The sequence below is a fragment of the Chiloscyllium plagiosum genome, chromosome 30 (genome assembly GCF_004010195.1).
Source record: "Chiloscyllium plagiosum isolate BGI_BamShark_2017 chromosome 30, ASM401019v2, whole genome shotgun sequence".
Taxonomy (NCBI): domain Eukaryota; kingdom Metazoa; phylum Chordata; class Chondrichthyes; order Orectolobiformes; family Hemiscylliidae; genus Chiloscyllium; species Chiloscyllium plagiosum.
In genome coordinates, this window is record NC_057739.1 from 14,113,701 (window position 1) to 14,136,008 (window position 22,308).

Sequence of the window (22,308 nt, forward strand, 5' to 3'; positions counted from 1 at the left end):
GACAGGCAGGTAGTTCTGAGGAAGTGGGGAGGCTGCAGAAGGATCTAGACAGTTTGGAGGAGTGGTCCAGGAAATGGTTGATGGAATTCAATGTGAGCAAATGTGAGGTCTTGCACTTTGGAAAAAAGAATAGAAGCATGGATTACTTTCTAAACGGTGAGAAAATTCATAAAGTCAAAGTACAAAGGGATCTGGGAGTGCTAGTCGAGGATTCTCTAGGTAAACATGCAGGTTGAGTCCGTGATTAAGAAAGTGAATGCAATGTTGTCAATTATCTCAAGAGGGTTGGAATATAAAAGCACCATTGTGCTACTGATGCTCTGGTTAGGCCCCATTTGGAGTACTGTGTCCGGTTTTGGTCCCCACACCTCAGGAAGGACATACTGGCACTGGAATGTGTCCAGCGGAGATTCACATGGATGATCCCTGGAATGGTAGGTCTAACATATGAGGAACGATTGAGGATCCTGGGATTGTATTCATTGGAGTTTAGAAGATTAAGGGGAGATCTAATAGAATCTTACAAGATAATACATGGCTTGGAGAGGGTGGACGCTAGGAAATTGTTTCCGTTTGGTGAGGAGACTAGGACCCGTGGACACAGCCTTAGAATTAGAGGGGTTAAATTCAGAACAGAAATGTGGAGACATTTCTTCAGCCAGAGAGTGGTGGGCCTGTGGAATTTATTGCCACAGAGTGCAGTGGAGGCTGAGACGCTAAATGTCTTCAAGGCAGAAATTGATAAATTCTTGATGTCACAAGAAATTAAGGGCTACGGTGAGAATGCGGGTAAGTGGAGTTGAAATGCCCATCAGCCATGATTGAATGGCGGAGTGGACTCGATGGGCCGAATGGCCTTACTTCCGCTCCTATGTCTTATGGTCTTATGGAAATGCTGAATCAGCATGGCATCATCAAAGGGAGGTCATATCTGACTAATCTGCCAGAATTCTTTGAGGTGATAATGAGCAAGTGAGACAAAGGAGAGTCAGTGGAGATTATCTATTTGGAGTTCCTGAATGCCTTTGACAAGTTGCTGAACAGGAGGCTGCTAAATAAGATGGGAGCCCATGGTGGTGGGGGAAAGGCTTTAGTATGGATAGAGGATGGGCTGACTTGCAAAAGGCAGAGAGAGTGGGGATGAAGGGTCTTTTTCAGAGTGGCAGCTGGTGAGTAGTGGAGGGCAGCTCATCTGTGGGACTCATTGTCGCACATGGCTGTGGAGGCCAAGTCATTGAGTGCCTTTAAGACAGAGAGGTTCTTTACTCGGAAAGGCATCAAGGGCTACAAGGAGAAGGCAAGAGAATGGGTTTGAGAAACGTATCAGCCCTGATTGAATGGCAGAGCAATTTTGATAGACTGAAAGGCCTATATTTTCTCCTGTATCGTATGGTTCTTTTATATATGGCCTTGGGTGGTCTTCCCTCTGTTGACTGGTCACGCTAAGTTAATACAATCAATAGACTTCATATCGTTATTGTCTATGGGCTAATCAAAACTGAAAATTCACAGACATCCACACTCCCAAGTGGTAAACTTAGTAAAGAGAGCTGTTGGGAAACCTATTCATCACTCTCTTAGCTGTGGACAGTGACCATCCATCCCCCATTGTGTAGCAATGGCTTTCAGCTTCAGCTCCATTATATGGAAACATGAGCATTGATCAGGCAGTTATATAACTGAAACTCATTTCAAAAAAAATCTTAGACGAAATGCCAGGGAAAACCATGCCAACTTTGAAATGAATGGTACAGAAGAATTGTTTTATGGATTGCTTATCCTGTCCACCTATGTTTGTAGTTGTCAAGTCTTCTGCTGTTTTTGACTATCCATGTGTTACAGGCAGACAATTCTTTTCAGAAAGAATTTAAACCAGAAGCTGCTGTCTCCAGAAAAATAGATTAATTGTTTGGTCCACATCTGTAAAGTGCCTCGATTCCCAAACCTATAAGACCACTGAGTTCAGCTTTAATCGGCCCATATTATAATCCCATGAGAATTGGATCATTTTAATCCTTATTAAACTTTGTAAAATTTGATATTACGGGATCACCTTAAACTACCTTTGTTTGTATGAATCTGAGAGTATGCGGATTAAATTTGAAAGGTTTTTAAAACTTTCTTTGTTTGGATAAAGTTATGTGCAACATCAAATGTCCTCTCAGAGAAATTGTTGGAAAGCTCAGCAGGTTTGGCAGCATCAGTGGAGAAAAATCAGAATAAACATTTTGTGTCCAGTGACCCTTTTTCAGAACTGTCTTCATAGATGCTGCCAGACCTGCTGAAATTTTCCAGCACTTTCTGATTTTGTTTCAGATTTCCAACATCTACAGTTCCTTAATCAAAAATCCTCTCTTGCTTTAATTTGTCATTTACAGTCATGCCACTTAGGCAGTGTGTTTTCAACTGTTCTACAGCCTAAAGCTAACAACAATGGACTTGTTGGGCTGAAGGGCCTGTTTCCACACTGTAGGTAATCTAACCTAATCTAATCTAATCAGTGCTACCAGATGATCCAGGAGGTATGTATTTTAAGTTAAAAGGCATGCTACAAGCAAATTTGTAATACAAATAATTTTTAAAAAAACATGTTTGTACAACTTAAAGTTTTCACATTTGAGTAGAAAAGTGTGCCTTGGCTTCAATCTTCCTCAAATGGTCGAAGAAGTCAAGCTCAAAGTCAAGAAGGAAAAGGACCAGAAACAGCCAGTCGTGGAGCAACAGGCCAGAAGCCCTCATTTATTAAACAGTCGGTAAGGGAACAACTAGTTGAAGATTTCATACAGATTCCCTAGACTCAAAGCGAAACCTGAACACACAACTTAGTGTCATAGAGATGTACAGCACAGAAACAGAGCCTTCGGTCCAACCCGTCCATGCTGACCAGATATCCCAACCGAATCTAGTCCCACCTTCCAGTACCCAGCCCATATCCCTCCAAACCCTTTCTATTCATATACCCATCCAAATTGCTCAAAAAATGCACTATCTGCAGGGAGTCGCTGCAGACAGTCAATCCGTGTAACATTTTGTAAAACCCACTTTGGAAATAGAATCAGTTTGACTCAAGATTGGAATACAGACAGACTCTGACCTCACACCATTAATGCATTGTCTGAGCTGAGATGCTACCTTTTGTTATAAAATCTTAAGTTATCTTGAGAAGGTGACTTAAAAGAAGTTCTGGAATATACATATTAATGAACCGAAACCTGCAACCCATTATAAAAGATGAAATACTTAACAATCCAGATTTGTTCAATATATCATTTCAGTTGCATGACACTGTAACCTTTTACTATAAATTCTGTGTTATGATCTTATACTCCACAGCCACCTGATGAATGAGAAGCTCTCTGAAAGCTAGTGCTTCCAAATAAACCAGTTGGAGTATAACCTGGTGGTGAGTGAATTTTAACATTCATTGAGATTGACTGACTACATTGGCATGAGAAATTTGTTTCATTCAGGATCCAAGATGGAAACCAGCGACTAAATTGGATTGTCAGAAGTGTTTTTCTCTGTTATTAACACTGAAGAGATTTCAGACTGCATGGATCGGTAAGGTTTGTGAGAAAATACCAGCAATGAATTTGCCTTTGAGCCATATATCCCACTTGAGCTTATTGATGCTTCTTCAACTGAGGTGACTCAGCTTGGTAAACAAATAGTTACAACAGATTTAAATTTGATGTCAGATATTGAAGCAATTCTGAAGATGAAGTTTTTTTTAAAAAGCTTATTTCCTTGTCTTGCCAGTAATAATGACAGAGATCACAATATCCAAGAAGCAGCATTTTAAATAGCAGAATTGAGGACATGTATCTGGTGGTTTCACCAACACTGTAATCACTGAAGCTGAACAAAAGCATCCTACCTAATCAATAAGATTAGAGCCACATACTTCAACGCAGATCCACATTCAAGATTTGAAAATAAAATTTTGCTGACACAATTTCAAAGTGTGGTACATAGAATTTAATGGATGTCACTTTTGAGAAGGGATGATCGATGTCCAAAGATTCAAAACATTGCAAGGAAGAAATTGCCTGTTGCAACAAAATAGTCGTCTTCTTCAAAAGAAATACATGAGATTAAAAATCTTCCAGATGTTGCAATGGTACATTTGCTGATTTAAGTAGAAAACAATGCTCTGCAAAAGAAATCTAAGAGATTAAAGAAATGTTCAGCCTTTGTAATCTTCTACCAGCTTTCCAAATTTGAAAAGAATTGTGATTTGGAAGAATAATAAAACCTCCAGACAGCCTGAATTTGTGAAGTCAAAGACCTGGATACACAGGAAGGGGTGGGAATGGACATGGGATAGTATTATATGTAACTATATACACAAATGGATGGTTATTAATAATGAGAAAAATATATTTTTTAAAAATTTCTGTTATAATTAAAATAACTTGGAGGGAGATGTATGTGTAGTGGGTCTGAAAGAGTTAATTCTAAAGTGTACCTTAAGCACTAGCTGCTATGATGATGTACACAGTACTTAGTGAAAGAGTAACTTTAGACCTTAGCATAAGATCTCTCATCTGGGTCAACCATCTGGTAATAATATCTATCACATTAGTGTAATGCAGACACAGTTGTTAACATGCAATCAACTATAGCTTGTTGAAGATATGAGCCTCTTCTCATTAGAGTAGCTAATAGTTCTCCTCTTCCAGGCCATGTAGATTCTTATCATTACAAAAAATGGTAGCAGCAAACGTATTTGTGCAGAAAATTGCAAACAGCACAGTGATCTTCACTGAGGGCTGTTCAAACAGTATTGCCCTTAGTTTCTCAAATCTTTGACTTTCTACTTCCCTCCTGTCCCATCGAGTTGATCTCCAATTTCTCCCTCTGGTGACTAATCCCACCAATACAGGCTCCTCATTCTACTGTGCAGCATAAATTCTGCCAAAGGATTTTTTGCACATTGCAGGCTCCCTGGGAAGGTCTAAAACCCAATATCAAGGATACCCTGCATTTCACCAACCTGTTAAAGGCATTTCACCTTACTGTAGTGTTGAAATAGAGGGCATTGTTTTACCTGTACTCCCCTCAGATAGAAATAATGATACAGCACAATGAGGGAAAAGGAATAGAGCTTTTTTGATTGCTCTGACAAATTAGTGGCACAGACAAACTTTTCTGAATGACCTTCTGCATTGGAAATCTGAGAGGGTATGAGAATCCGAGCAGGAGGCTAATGGTGATCCATTCAGCTTGGCATTGTAGAGAGTGTTATTCTAGCCTGTAGTAAAAGGATATTTAAATTATCCCCACTCAATCACTAGAATCTTGTGCTCATATCAAAAACTAGTCTTACAACTGCAAAGTTCGTTTGGACTGCTATTCTAATTTTCTTCAAATAGTTACTAATTTATTTGCAGGGAAATGGAACTCTGAACAGGTCAAAAGCCTTTCTCAAAACCATTACATTCTTGAGCACAAAGACCACACCATACAGAAGACATGTTCTTTAACAGGTAAGGCTTATTCTATGTAATCTACTAGACCGCTTTTGATTGTTTGTCCATTCTGACTGGCTGAAAAGGAATTTTCCAGAGCTTCTGGCTGATTGATATTGTCGTGTTCTATCCAGAGTATATTCTGTGTCATTGTTACCCTCAGTGCTTTTTCCAAGTCAACTTGGGGAGGAGCTGATTCACCAACCAAGGATGAATGATATGTGATCATTAGCAGGACCTTTCCTTGCCCATATATGATCTGATGCCATATGACTTTGTGAGTATAATCTTCATTGAAGACACTGTTCTTCAGAAGAAACAAGCATATTCAACAAGAAACAAAATGGGTGCATGGACCAGACCAGACCCCCTCAAAATATTTTAAAAAGATAACCTAGGCCCTGACATTTCTTATTTTTAAAGGTAAACATCAGGTATTGTGATTGAGATTCAATGTGACTGCTCAAACTATTTGACGTTAAGCAATACACAATTTATTTAAACACTAGCTAAAAATACAAACAAAGAGGAACTTAGAATCGCTTAACTCTGGAAAATGTAACAGAATAATAGATGCTACAACTATTACTAATTAACTGTTCCAATATAGTAACATTCCAAAAACACACCCCTTGGCATAAAGGCAAATTTATACACAGAGGTTCACATGCAGTTATCCAATCCAGAAGGAAAAGACATGAGGAGAAAATTCAAAGAGTAGCATCTAAGAGACATTCAATGAATCTTCCAACTCTGTTGAGATCCCAATAGCTTCTGCCGCTACTGAACAAACTAAAACACTGAAATTTAGTTCTGTGAGAGCTGACCACACCCATTCATGCAATTTTTTTAAAAAAACAAAGGACTCCCAAGCTGTTTACTCAAGTGGTCTTCAGTGGCTAGTTCAATGCCTCTGCCTTACAACCTCACTTAAAAAAGGACAAAATAAACTCTTAAAGTGGCAGCATCATTACATCTTTCAAAACATGGATTACAGCATCCTTCTTCTAGACAGAATACAATCAAGCTTTCCATGTTAATACTATTATATATGAATGATGTAGATCTTGGTGCGCATGGGCTAACTTCAAAGCTTGGGTATGATACAACTTGGGAGCATTGTAAAGCATGGGGAGGATAATTAGGAACACCAAAAGGACATTGACAAATTGGTGGCGAGGCAGATAGGTACAGGGCCATGCACAGCAACATGTGCCCTGGAACCACTCCTGACTGAGGCCTCCACTCCCATCTCACCTGACCTGAGCACAGTGTGTTCCAGGAACTGATGTACCATGTACTGGACTGGAGTAATGATGATAGACTGAAAAAATTCAAGCTGTTTTCCTTGGGTGGGGTGGGGGAGAAGGCTAAGAGAAGATCTGATGGAAGTTTTCAAAATACAAGGGGTCCAGACAGAGTAGATCAGGAGGAACTGTTCCTGGTTGGATCAAGAACTGAAGGACTAATTCTTCAATTGTTTTGCAAAAGCAACACATATAAGGTGAGAAGGGATCCTTTTCACACAAAGCATGGTTAGGGTCTGGGAATGCACTGCCTGGAAGTGTGGTGGAAGCATGATGAATTGATGCATTCAAGTGAGCATTGTTGGTTCAATTCCTGCACTGGTTAAGGTTATCATGAAGGAGTCTCTTTGTCAACCTCTCCCTCACCTCAGGTTAAACCACCACCAGTTGTCTCTCTCTAAAATAATGGAATTGTGGCATCTTTACTTGATGGATTTAAGTAGAAACGTGTGTGGAATTACAGGGAAAAAGAAGGAGACTAGCATCAAGCACCTAGTTAAAATACTCAGACAACTGGTGCAGGTGCAATGGACTGAATGATTGCCTCTTGCAGAGTACAGTCAAGTGACTTTATTGAGTCATTCTGCTGGGTCAAGCGAGTATGTTATCCTTAAGTTGACAAAAGCACAACACTAACTCTCTGCTCATTTCAAAACACTCATGACCATTCCCTCCCCACCATATCACTCTGTACTGCCACATCTGATGGATTTGCTGGTGGTAAAAGACATGCTGAAGCAGGAGTCTGAGACATTAGCTAAGTGATATGATCCCATGAGTCTGACTCTGCTGGTTTGTCACTTGACTGATCTGTAGAACTGCTCTCCTAAATCTGCACAAGCTACCCAATGTTAAGGAGGAGAACATTTTAGTGGTGACTACACAATGTGAACTAAAGGCACCACATTAATTCAAATTCATTTCAAGTTCTTTTCAGTGTGGCAATATCCTCACTGTCCTATGTATTGAAACAGAGCTGCTAGGGTGAATATCATTGCTAGTGTGTGAGTGAGGAATGTGCAGATTTTATATCCTACAGCTGCATTACAATGTAAAGACTATATTTCTTAACACATAACTGATAATTCTGCAGAGTAATTGCAGTGAAAATCATGTTATGTTCAGATAAGATATACATTTGCAGCAAGGCTTCCTACACAAAACATTGCAGGCAGTTTAGCACAGTAATAACTATTCCAAACACAGAAAGAAAGGGCTTTGTGAATAAAGAGTGCATATAAATGTAACCACTTGACATCTACTAGCTTACCTCGATATATAGAGTGTTGTATCAGTATTCATCCCAAAGGAAGAGGGAGGGATAAAAAGGTATGGTGTCTCTTCAGTGCATCTTCCAAGTGGTGAAACTTCAGTACGGACGGTAATTATCAAGAGATTATTTGCAAGTTCACTTGAAGGTCATCTAAATATTGAAGCACTGATCTAAATGGCCTATTGGCTCTCTGCATAACATAGAGAGATAAACATCATTTTGGTTTGATAATTAAAATAAACTTTCATTTTAATATTTATATTGGTTGTAGAAGAAAAATGAGTGATTGTGCTGGCATTGAAATCTGCAAAACAGGTTTCGAATATAAGATGGGTTAAATTTGAATTTTGGAGAAGAATGTAAAAGTTTGCATCCGATGAAGTAAGCTCAAAGAAATGCCTGCGACCAGTTATAATTATTCATTTAAAATGAAGGAATTGCTCTGATTTAATTCCCCTCACTGTTTTACCCTATAGCATGACAACTGGATGAGAATATTATTGTTTCCCTGACAAATTAATTTATAGACTATTAAATTATTGTACACAATATTAATTCTTGTGAAAAGCATCTTTGCAACTTTCAATTGAAATGGATTTTCTGGAAATGCAAGAGCAGCCTGGAGCCTGGGAGTGAGAAGACTGGTAAGCTCAGCTTCCTAACACCATTTCCCGTCAGTCTCAACAAGGGAGATCTGGATCTCTGCCTCTCAAAACATGGACTGACGTGCAGTGCCATTCCCAAAAGGAGATGATGTCAGTTGTGGTCCTTTCCCATAAGCACGTGAGCTCCTCCTTTCTTATTAGATATAAATACAACTGTGGGAGTGGGTGAGGTCATTGGCAATAACAGAACATATGGCTGTTGCGATTGGGGTGCGTAATCTGTTGTGTAGGTGGAGGAACAGAATGGCTCCTGTCAGATCTGAATGAGGATGGTCCATGTCGCTAATTGAGCTGAAAATATAGATTAATAAAGAAACCTGATGTTCACCAAAATATCCTGCAAGGACGATTTCATCAATTTTATCTGGCCTAAAAGATGTCTGAATGTACTCAAAGATAGCCAGAAGGCATGAGAATTGGAATTTCCAATGGATCTGAGAAAACTCCAGAGAGGATCTTAAAGTACTTTTGAGAGTAAATGGGTTGGGTGCTAAAATATAGGGTCCAGCGGGGCAGGACTGTGACTCAGTAGTTAGCACTGCAGCCTCACAGCAACAAGGACCGGGGTTCAATTGCAGCCTGTGTGGAATTTGCATGTTCTCCCCATGTTTGTGTAGATTTCCTCTGGGTGCTTTGGTTTCCTCCCACTTTCCAAAATGTGCAGGCTTGATGGATAGGCCATGCTGAAATTATCCCATAGTATTCAGGGATGTGCTGGTTAGATGGTTTAGGCATGGTAAATAGAGGGTTACAGGTGAAGGGGTGGAATGTCCTTTGGAAAGTCAGTGCAGATTCAGTGGGCAGAAAGGTCTCTGCACTGTAGGGATTCCATTATTAGCTGACATTCCTGACATGAGGGTGAACCTTGAGAGTCAAAATTCTACTTCCACATGTAGTAGTCACTTCCTTCCATTGAACAGTGGAAACATACAAAAATATCTGGGTTAAGTAGTAGTCGATAAAATGTGGAGCCGGATAGGCACAGCAGATTAGACAGCGTCTAAGGAGCAGGAAAGAAAGTCGATGTTTCAGTTGGGACCCTTCAACAGGACTGAGGAGGGGGAAGGGAGATCAAAAATAAATAGGGAGAGGGGTGGGGCTGGAAGAAACATAGAAACAGATAGGTAAGAACTTAATTAGTAGTCTGACTGACCATGGATGGGTGATTCTCGTAGAAACCTACAGAAGTCCAACAGGACCAGACAGATTTGTGAGAAACGAAGCTCACTCTCTTTAATAATTTCAGTCCAAGACAAGATCTGAATCAGTAGTATCGTTTATTATGCTCTTGCAAAGGGGTGTTGTGTCCAGTGTCCACAAGGCAGGGACACACACACACACACACTGAATTCAACTAGTACACAATATTTATGTAATTTGTTTCTCTTCGCTCCTCTCATTGCTCCTCCCCTGAATACATCTGTTTCTAATCTAAACCCTTGTCTGTGAGAAAATGTTTATCTCTGGCCTCACAAGGCCGTTTGACCACCTCCCTCTGTGGTCTGATTGTTATTTGTCCTTCTTCACTGCCATCTGTTTTCGTGCTTGCCAAAGCAATATTTCCTTTTTATTCTTTATTCATACTGAGCTTTATGACCTTTTGATGGTGGTCTTTTTTTTTGTTCTTTGCTGAAGCGGGAAACAGATGCTTGTAACTGTTTGTACAGGCATATCTAGCTTAACTTACACCCCCTTCCCTCACAGCACCTTATCTATTTGTCTGTAACATCCACCATTGTTTGCAGGTACATTTCATTCTTGCATGCACGTTTTAGCTCATGCTAAAACAATTATATATTTCCTTCACATAGTTTTCATTCTTGTTAACTCAGCTCTTGGCTGAAACAATTATACACTGGTGTGAGTTCATTTACCTTACATAAACAATTATGATTGCAGAAGTAACACTGCTTTACCTGTATCTCACAGATTCAAAGAAGGAAGGATGTGCCTGATGGTGGGGGAGTCGAGAACCTTAGGTCGTAGCTTGAAGACAAGGGGTAAACCTTTTAGGACTTAAATAAGAAGGAGTTTCTTCTCCCAGAGAGTAGCAAAACTGTGGAACTGGCACCCCAGAAAGTGGTTGGGGCCCAAACCATGTGTGTTTTCAAGGAGGAGGTAGGTCGAGCTCTTGTGGCTCCAGGGTTGAAGGAAGACAAAGAGCTGGTGGACTCAGGGCATTGAGCTGGTTGATCATAATGAATTGCCGAGTAGTCTCGAGGGGTCGAATGACCTACTCCTGCTTCTATCCTCTATGTTTCTATGATGTAAAGACTGTTCCAAGGGCCTCTTCAAATTTCTATCTGACTATTAGTAAAATCTATTTAACTCCGAGTTAAGAATGAGTGGTAAGTAATAATTTTATGGTGTCTGATTTGACTAAAAGTAAGTGGCAAGGTATATTTCTAGTTTAATTTTGAGATCGTAAATGAAGGAACTTGTTCTTTGTGCGAGTGCAGTTTAAAACAAACTTTCTTTCACAAGCAGTGCAACATATCAGTCGACCAGTTCCACCATAAAGGGTAAAATCATTAGAGTTCAGAAGCCATCAAGAAAACATTCATTGTATCATACCTGTATGTGGTAGAAATGTATCCATAAAAATTCATATCATCTCCTGACTTAATCCCACACAGGCGTGCTGTTTCAGTCATACACAGTAACAGTGATGTGGGTGAGACAGAATTTCAGCAATTAGGAAAAGGATGATGAATTCTGAATTCATGCTAACATATTATTTTTCATGCTTACACTAAAATGCATTGTGAACAATGTCTCTTTGTAAATAAAAAAAAAATACTGCTGCATCTTTGAACTAAACCCATTTGATTGTTAATGATCTTGATTTTGAAAAGTTTCAGGCTGAGCTTCCAGCTGCATTTGGTGCTTTGTTCAAATGTTGGCATCTCAAAACATAGAACTGTGTCAGGAAAACATAATAACAATAGCACCACATTGATTATTCATAACACTTACTTACCTCCAAAATGCTGCAAATCCTTCTTCAGGCTATTAATTTTGTGCACTTTCCCTTCACTTAAAAAGAAGCAAGTGAGCAGAGAATAATGGTTGCTTTTCAATTTCTCTGAAATAATTAATGGAGAAAGGATCTAACAACAGAAGGCTACTTTGTTGCATAAATTGACCCTGATTGAACCAATTTCTAAAGGAGCTCAAAGCAATTAGGATTCCAAACTAAAAAAGCCATCTTTGTTTTCAATTATGCAAACAGTATTTTCCTCTTTGTATTTTAGTAGGATTTTTTTCCTTTGTTTGTCATTCATTAATTATTCTTTGTTTCTCTTCAACTTTAATTTATTTCTGGCCTCACAACTAAAACACAATAAATTACAAATGTTATTGCTGAACACGAAATTTAAATATGTCCGTACTTCAAATGTTCGCCTCTCCTGAGGATGCAGTTCGACACATAAGACAAGGCTAATTCATTTATGTGGCCCCCTGTCCTATCTGCCTATCTTCATGTATGTGACCAGTAAATGCTTGGAGACTATTCTACCATCACACACATGAACAAACATACATACAATCTCTAGCCATACGGTGTATCAGTTAGAAAGTGTGTTGATACTTTGAAGAAGTGTATTTTGTCCTTTTTTTAATGAAGAGAGATTGAGATAGAGGTAAAAAATGGTCTGTTTCAAGCCAATAAAGTAAATATCTTGTGAAGCCTTAGTTGTGTTTTTAAGTTGGAACAATAAAAGCAGCATGACTGGGTGATGTCAGGCTCCCACTGGACACAGGGTTTTAGCTTAGCTTTCAGTAGTCGATGGGGTTTTGAAACTGATTGTGAAAGCTGCTACATCGTTCTCTTTAGTACAGCTAAAAGCTGGAGTTCTTTCTATTGTCAGAATCTGAGGTAATCTGTTTTATTGAATTTGCCTTTGCTAAGGGTGTGTTTGTGGAATGTTGGTATATTGGAACAGTTGCTGTTTAGCAGGTAAATAATCTAAATATTGGTTATGTTTTTAGGTAGAATTAAAATTAGACCTTGTTTGTATTTTAACAATGGAGTAAGAATAAAATGTGCTTTGGTTAAAGCTGAGCAACATAACCAATCGAATTACATCTGGAACACAGCATCTTACGCTTGCCTTGAAATGAGAAAAAGTTGGGGTCTAGGCTATCTCCTTGATATATTTGAAGGGGGTTCAGTCTGTTCCATAACAATAGGAAATCATAGTATTTTGAGGTTGAGTTGGGGTTAAATTTGGTTGGGAAGTAGAGCAAGATATATACTGTGCTACTGCAAATGAATAAGAATTTATTGATATAGAGTGGAAAGTGGCTAGTCACTTCGCTGCTGCTTATTTTGTTCTGCTGCCCAAGACAAGTGCAATAGGTTTGAATTTGAGATAGAAGTTGAACAGTAAGCAATGCTGCCAGAAGTTCAGTGTAATTTTCAGCTGCATTTAAAAAAAAAATCAGCAGAATGTCAAAAAACACCAAGATCTAGTAAATCAATATTTTTCTTATTGGTGGATGATAAACCATGATGTTCATTCAAACCCCAACTTATTTAAGGTCACTTCCAATGCTTCTCACCTTCAAAGAGAAACTGGATGACACAAATTCCTGACAGATAAATCAAGTGGAGACTTGGCGGCTGCAGTTCAACAACTGTGTGTCCCATTGTGCAATTGCTTTGTCAGAGCAACACCCTTGCACCCTGCATGGCCACCTTCATCCATGATCTTTCATCTATGCAAGTTGATATCAGTAAACCATGAGCCTTCTCATATCATCCTGCCCAAAACAAGGTCAACTTGGACACCGCTTTAGCCTTTAGCACTTTAGAGCTCAGAGCACCTATGACTTGTATGCTTCTATCAGGCTGTCTTGCATGCAAGCACACATGTCATGCATCAGCAGAGGATTCACTATGTGATTCTTAATGTTCACTTACTTTACATCCTGCTGGGAGGCTGCCAGCCTCTGTATATTTCACATTGCAGTAAGTGTGAATTAAGGAAGCAATGGCTTACTAGTTGCTATGCTCTGTTTGGGTTGTACTCAGTTGTAGAACAGAGGGTGATGCAGGCATCTTATGTGCAGTGGGAAGCATTGAGCAGTCCAAACCATGAGGCAGATATGTCACAGCTACAGTGTGCCAGCAGTTTATGAAGCAAATCTTGTCAATATCAATTCTTTGGATTGGGAAAGTAAAGCATCAAAATGGAAACAGAGGCATCAGATAGGAGATAGTCAAGCCTATGACAGAAACATGTGTAGAAAAAGAATTTCCTGTTTGAAGATGTGAAGCAAACGCCAGTTCAATGGCACAGGTTTTGAGGAGAAACATGAGGGGCCAAGTTGTAAAAGTAGATTCGCCTACAGCTGAAGACACACTTGTTGAAGATATTCCAAATGTGAGGTGCTGCATTTTGGGAAAGCAAATCTTAGCAGGACATAGACACTTAATGGTAAGGTCCTAGGGAGAGTTGCTGAACAAAGAGACCATGGAGTGCAGGTTCATCGCTCCTTGAAAGTGGAGTCGCGGGTAGATAGGATAGTGAAGAAAGCATTTGGTTTGCTTTCTTTTATTGGTCAGAGTATTGAGTACAGGAGTAGGGAGGTCATGTTGCGGCTGTACAGGAAATTGGTTAGGCTACTGTTGGAATATTGCATGCAATTCTGGTCTCCTTCCTATCAGAAAGATATTGTGAAACTTGGTGGTACATGTATGGAATGAGCTGCCAGAGGATGTGGTGGAGGCTGGTACAATTGCAACATTTAAGAGGCATTTGGATAGGCATATGAATAGGAAGAGTTTGGAGGGATATGGGCCAGGTGCTGGCAGGTGGGACAAGATTGGGTTGGGATATCTGGTCAGCATGGATGGGTTGGACCGAAGGGTCTGTTTCCATGCTGTGCATCTCTATGACTCTAAATAATTGGGGATGTAGATCAATTGATATTACAGCTGCACTTCTGCAGAGAGAGAAAAACTCAAAAGGGGAGTGCTTTTTCACCATCCAAAACAGGCAAATGGTAATGCAGATGCTGTAGAAGTCAAATAAAAGTCATAATGGCTTGGATAATGCCTTTTGAGTTTGGTACTTCGCAATAAAGTCTCTCCTATCAAAATTAGATTGTCCCTCGTTAAAAACTGGTTTCACCATGTTTGATTGGCTTCATGGTTGGAGTAAGGGGAGGATTTCAGGTATCTTTTTGATATATATAGATGATTATTATTGACAAAGTGGGATAACAAATTTGAAAACATTGATGTTAATGGCCTTGAACCAAAATTCAGAAATAGAATTTTTCTCCGGATCTTGTAAATTTGTAGAATTAGATTTAGGCAAATGAAGCTCAAAATGACTGTATCAACAAACTTACATGGAGAATGTTAAATAATTGTGATCAACTAGACCAGATGCGCTCTAAAGGAAAACCCCACAACTACGAAAGAAGCTGACTAGCTAAGAAGTTTAATTGGGTGATTAAATTGGATGTACATACACAAGGCCTCGTGTACACTGTGGATAAGAGTTGAGCAGCATGCTGAAATATGCTACTGTTGCAGAAATGTTGAAGGCAAAAAGACAGTAAAAAATTGATTTTAGAGCATTGTACACTCTGATTTCCTGGGTGATCGGAAAATAATGAAATTGATATCTTTTAGGGATGCTTCAAATGTAAATTTTCCCCGTGGTATTTCAAATACAATAGGAATTGTAGTCAAATTAGTGGGAAGAAATGACTAATGTTGTCCATAGCTTGGAAATTAAAACAACTCCAGTGAAAATATCTTAGTTGCAGAGACACTTGTGCTGAAAAAAGTGACAGATATGACCCTGTACGTATCTATCCTTTTAAAGGAACTACTACATAAATGCCCCATAGGGAGAAAACCAAATATGCATTAAGACTGCTACATTATCCCAAAGCGAACGATTATCTGTGTCAATTTGCCAAACACAATTGTGAAGAAGAAATTGAGGATTTATATGAGAGGGATGTTTAGAAAACAAGGATATTTCAAAAAATATGATGGATTGTTCAGAAATGCTGACATAGTGCATTTTATAAAAAAAAATGTTTGAATGTCCTAGAGTGCTGTGATGAATTGTGAAATCAAAGGGATATTCATATTGTTGTCTTATTGAATGTGTTTTTGAAATGGAGTGGAATACAAAGTTTGTGAAAGATCATATAATAATGAAATATATACAATGTGTTATCATTTTATGTAGTTTCTTGTGAGTTTTTCTAATTTTAATAAATGAGCATATGGTTAGTATCTAATTTTGTAATTTTGATGCTGATTGCCAAGGATATGAGGTAACAAAGCAAATGTGTTGTGAGCAAATTAGTTAATTGTATTCACATTGTATGGGAACACTTATGGTGCAGTGGTAATGTCGCTATCTCTGAGACTGGAGGCCTACATTCAAGTCCCACTTGCTCCAGAGGTTTGTAATAACATCGGCAAACAGGTTGATTGCTGAAGCATTAATTCCAATGCATTAAAAAAAAGAGTTGAGTAGAAATGTGATTGAATTTTATGGGATGTGGTTGGTTGAAGTAAAATCGAAACCAGAAAGATCAAGCATGGACTTGATATTTGACTTCCAGTGAATAACCAACACATTGTTTCAAGCAAAAGGCAACCTGTGAAAATCAAAGGGGAACAGTGTCCCCTTGTGAGTCAAAGGTGTCCGACTAAAGTGTAGGGATCGGTGTCCTTGTTCCTGAAGATTAAGCCATATCGGACTTATAGGTCCAGTGCAACTAGTCTGGGATTGTATGCAAGTCAGACAGTGTTGCTGACATATCAGCCTTGGGCCTGGGCGATTTCTATCCTGCCGAAAGTGACTGTGTATCATTGAAGTGGCTCGAAGAGCAATTGGTGGTGATCACAAGCAGGAGAGGTGATGAGGGATCTTCAATGAGTGAGTAGGAACTAGAGAAGGTAGGAAGTTTGAGGTGGGTGAGAGCCTTTGAAAGGACATGGTGAAAACAATGGGACTTACTCTTGAGAAGCACTCGGGTTCAGTTTGGTATGCTTTGGCGCAGCCATTTGGGTGCCAGTGTTTTGGCATGGCCGTTTGGGCGCCAAACCTATTTTGGCACCAGACCATTTGGTGATGGATGTTTTGGCACTAAGAACATTACTTTATTTGTAAATCTGGACGTTATAGTTTTTAGTGATTAACCGATTTAATGTTTAGATTTTTCAATAAAGTTACAGTTTTAAAACTTTTTAAAGTTCTACTTTTTGAATGATGATGAATCAATGAACATTATTTTCCTAGCGCCAAAGCGTCCATCACCAAATGGGCTGGCGCTAACTCAGCTGGCGCCCAAACGGCTATGCCAAAACATCGGCACCCAAACGGCTGTGTCTGGTGACATAACGTTTCGTGGAACGAAGACTACTCTCAACTCCTCCACCCCATCTATCTGCAGTTCTGGGTCCCTGACCATGAAGTGGGGCATGAGTTTTTCTTCCAACTGGGCCATGTGTTCAGTAATAACAGTCCAGCTCCACAATGTGAGGGCCAGTTCCTGAAATGATGTGTAGCTGGGCTTTAAAATTGGTACCAAAGGTGTGTGAACACCGGAAAGTTCTACAATTGGTCAGTGCTGCTATCTCTCTGGTCACTAAATTCACAAAAGAAAAATATCCAGTTGCTTAAGTTGTGTAGTGGAAGTGAAGAGTAGACAGTTGTGTGAGGAGTGTCTTGCTGAGCTTTGGCAGATGGTATGTAATGAACCTCACTTGACCAAACCTTTGAACTGTAAAAGGGGAAAATTCTATCTTGAGTGTTCGTTGCAGGAGAAATGTTTTGTGGCAGTTGTACAGATGGTGATCGCTGAAACCACATCTGGAGTACTATGTACACCGTATTGACCACCCTAGTTAATAAATTATATGTTTGCATCAGAGGCATGAGAAGATTCATGTTCTTTTATTCCTTCGATTAGGGGTCTATCTCATGAGGAAAGATTGAACAGGCTCAGCCTGTGCTTTTGAAGAATAAGATGTCATCTTATTGAAACATATAAGATCCTGAGTAGGATTCTTTCTTTGTTGGAGAGAACTAAAGGACACAGTTTAAAGCTAAGGAATTTCTTTTTAGGACAGAAATGGAAATGCTTTTCTCTCTCGGATTGTTGAGAGTCTGTGGAACTCTTCCCCAGAGAGCAGTCGAGACTGGATCATTGAAGATTTTGAAGGCAGTAATGAATGCATTAATGACTAGCACGGGGATTAAATGGTTTTGGGAGGGAGAAAAGCAAGTGGAGTTTGGGCCAAAATCAAATCGACACCTTCTTCCAGGATGCTGAAAGGGGCTCAAGTGACTGAGTGGCCTACACCTGCTACTAATTTGCATATTTTTAACAAAGTATCTGGAATCTTGAGCTTCATGAGTAGATGCATTGAGTCCAAAAGTAGGGTAGCTTTGCTGAGTTTTTAGTGGGCTCTGATTAGTGTACAAAAGGAGTACCCAGCCTAGTTCACGTCACCACCGTTCAGGAAGGATGTAATGGTCCTTGAGAGGATGCAGAAGAGATTTACCGGAATGGGTCCACGGAAGAGAATGAGAGCAGCAAGAATCATTCTCAGCAGCAGTTGAGGGGAAATTTTGCATTTACGTCGTTACGAAACATTTAGGTAAGCTAGACAAGTGCTGTTCCTATGAGCTGATCGCACAAGGATAAGAGGACACAGAATTTAATATTTTATATCAGACTTGTAGGGGTTGAACATTTTCCCACATCAAATGGTAATGTCCTGGAAAATATTGCTGACACGTTTGCTGAAAGACCAGCTGAATAATTTCCAAAGGAATTTGGATCGGCACGTCTGGGAAATTAAGTGGCAGGGTAAAATAGAGTCCGGGAACAGGACTGACTTGATTGCTATTCTGACAGCTGACATAAACTTGACAGGCTGAACCTTATCCTGTGCTGATATGTTTCTGAGTGGAGGAGAGAAACTCGTGATATAAATTGTATATAGTTGTAAATATAAATTTACATGAAGAGATTTTTGTATTCAGGTCTGGTAGAGGATCTAGCAGGCATGGCCACACACATCAAAGTAAAATCGGGACTGATGTTAGTTTTCTGAGACAGAGATTCAGAGTCAGGATAATGGATGGAGAGAGATCATAGAGAGAGAGAAATTTCTGAGAAGTAGACTTTTTTTTCCTACCAGCTTTGCAGCCTGTTGAAATATTGGAATATGATGGGAATATTTAAAGGTGGTCAGCACTGATGCACTCCGTGAGGACCAACTTATAGCTACAATTTTAATTTAAATTTTATAATTTCTGGTGTTAAGAAGGGAGATAAATGTCTTTAGAGTTCTTTGGAGCTTGGTACCAGGGAGTTTGGGTGTCTGTATTGTCCCTTTTAAGGAGGATTTTCAACCTTGAAGTCGAAAGAGAAAATGGATTAACTGCTTAGCACCAAGGATCCAATGCAACATAGGCACAGTAATCCAGTCTCTGAGTGTGTGTACCAAAGAGTGAAGTCTGATGTATTTAACATTCTCATAAGCAATCCAGCAAAACAAAAACTGCTGAAAGCTGAGCTTGGGCAACTTGTGTGTTTTCTCTAAAAGTAAGGTAATAAAAGAGTTGAAGTTGTCATTGTTTTAGGTACTACAAGGGGTGATACCACCGCAGAAGAAAAATAATATTTATCAAATGCACAAACATTTGCAGAGATTGAGCAGGATGTTGTGGTGTAGGGAAATGCTGATGAAGGAAGGACCAATTCATTATGAGAGAATATGATTCCAGATACATAGGAAACAAATAATTGAGGGCTGGATGAGGATAAAATTGTTGTTGTTTTTAATTAGATAAAAACTTAATGTAACTCCACAGAACTGAGGTAAATTTTAATAGTGTATAGCATTGATGACTTTTCACTGAAATTTGAATGGTTGTAAGGATATTAGTAGGAGAAAAGAAAGAGTAAGAATTTAGATCTTTACCTGATGCCTGTAATGAAGTATTTCCAACATTTTGAATGTGTATAAGATTGTTTATGTGTGCACTTTGTTTAATGAACATTTTATTCTTTATGTTAAAAATATATTGAGTTCATTAGCAGACCACCACTGTTTAAAGAAAGTACAATCTCACCAACCAGACTTCATTTTGACTTTTGCAGTAGTAGTAGCAGCTGGGATTGTGACACCTGATTGGCTCCCTTCACCATGTTCATGTTTCAAATAGGCTGGTCACGGAGAACTAGTAGTTCCAAATTTTTGCATCTGACTGCTGTGGTCCCCTTAGGAAACCAAGCATTTCAAAATCAAAGACACATTCATCCCACATTCGAGCATTACTACAGATGTAAACATTTTTATAAAATTGTGACTGAAAAGTATGAGACTTTTTTATTTTTTTTTCTGTATTCCATTTTAAAATTAGGCAACAGATTGAGTGTATTAATCTTGTTGAGTAATTTCCGAGACCCTAGACTCACATCTGTACATAACACTGTCTGCCTGAATTGAGAATTCTGTATAATTAGGGTGGTTGTTAACTGTGTAACATTGGAATTCTATACTACACTGAACTATACTTTTACATGGTTTTAAAATTGGCTTTTTATAAACATCTCCCGAAAGTATGTAGAGGAAGTGTGTATCTCATAGTGCCATCTGGTTATGCTTAAGGGGATCTTCCGTATTAAATTATATCTCACAAATAGTCATGCTGTTTTAGATTTTGCAAGTCATAAACAGCTGTACTGCCAATTCTGGTTTTAGTCTTGTTAGTCACGAGTCTATTGGACTTTGTTGATATCTCCAGATATTTCTTCAATGTAATGTTTGATAACACCTGAGCAACATTATCTGGCATCAACAGATTACTGGGCAGTCTGACTATTTAAGCTTTCTGGTCTCCAGAGTATTAGCATTTGGTCATTGGCAGTGCGATTATCTTTCAGCCTGATTTATCGACTGTATTTAAACTAATTAACTACTCAACTGATTTGTTTATACCTCATTTAAATTCAACTCAGTTGGAAGGAGTTACATTTTAATTAGATTTTATCTAATTAAAGAAAAATAACAAATTTATCCCCATTGGCCCTAAATTATTGGTTTCTTGTGTATCTAGAATCATTCTCTCACATTGAAATGGACCTTTTCTCTATCAGCATTTCCCAAGTAAGTGTGAATCAAATGGGAATCTTACTCGTTTAGCCGCAGGAAATCCTGAGGAAGTTGATTCATCAGCTCTGTCACTGCTTTGTGGCTACATCTATTTTGAATTGATCACCTGTCACAAGTTTTATCTATCTTCAGCCCAGTAGCTTAACCTATCTTTGCGATGATTCTTGCCTCTAGGATTTGAGGGCGACCATAACCTATTTGTAGATAAGAACACAGTTGGAACGGTGTATAGTTGAGGAAGGTGTTGGCAATGAACTCCCAGTGTTTTATGGTGAGATGAGTGGCATTGATGAAGATTTTTGGTATGTGCGTTCACATACGGATACATTTAAACCAGTGTTTAACAGTTAATTAGTTGTCAACCAGTTGATTTAAGCTGAAAAGATACTGTAGATTGTATATTATTTTCAAAAGCTAACAAAAAGTACTGGAGTGTAACTGCATGTGATGACATTGTGTGATCCAACCTCAGCAGGGTTATGTGTTGAAGGTAGACAATCTCTCCAGAATTTTAAACAATGTTGTAGAAACAAAAACTGGAGGGGTACCAATATCCTGGGGGGGGGATTTAAACTAGATTAGCAGAGGGGTGGGAACTGGAACTATGGATAAGATGATGGAATCGGTAATGAACAGCCAGGTACAGTGTGCAGAGAGTCCATGAGGAAGGAGAGACAGTTGACAGAGCAAAGTTGCAGTCAATGTGAAGGGTTTAATTGTGTCTATTTTAGCGCAAGAATTGTCAGGAGTAAGGTTGAGGAACTTAGAGCATGGATCAGTACTTGGAACTATGATGTTGTGGCCATTACGGTAACTTGGATATTACAGGGGCAGGAATGGTTGTTGGATGTTTCAGGGTTTAGACGTTTCAAACAGAGGGAGGTAAAAGAGGTGAGGGAGTGGCATTGTTCATCAGGGATAGTGTCACAGCTGCAGAAAGAGAGGTCATTGAGGGGAGTTTGTCTACTGAGTCATTACTGGTGGAAGTCAGAATCAAAAAAAGAGCAGTCACTTTATTGGAAGTTTTCTTTTGACTCCCCAATAGCAACAGTGACACAGAGGAACAGATTGGGAGGCAGATTTTAGAAAGGTGCAGAAGTAACAGAGATGTTGTCGTGGGTGACCTCAACTTCCCTAATATTGATTGGAACCTCCTTAGTGCTAATTGTTTGGATGGAGCAGATTTTGTCTAGATGTGTCCCGGAAGGATTCCTGACTATGTAAATAGGGTGACTAAAGAAGAGGCCACTGCTTTTGGTGCTTGGCAATGAACCAGGTCAGCTGTCAGATCAGGTGGGAGAGCATTTTAGTGATAGTGATCACAACTCCCTGACCTTTACTATCGTCATGGAGAGGGATAGGAGCAGACAGTATGGGAAAGTATTTAATTGGGTGAGGGGGAATTACAGTGCTATTAGGC

The 22,308-nt window shown here is 39.2% G+C and overlaps 1 long non-coding RNA gene across 1 annotated transcript in view; it reads right to left on the reverse strand.

Moving 5' to 3' along the window:
• The window catches only part of LOC122564653, a 42,322-nt gene extending 30,960 nt beyond the window's left edge, over positions 1 to 11,362 (reverse strand). The window contains exon 1 of the long non-coding RNA XR_006315953.1: positions 11,291 to 11,362. This is a non-coding gene — a long non-coding RNA (uncharacterized LOC122564653). The remainder of the gene's footprint in view (positions 1 to 11,290) is intronic.
• Between the last annotated feature and the right edge of the window lie 10,946 nt (positions 11,363 to 22,308).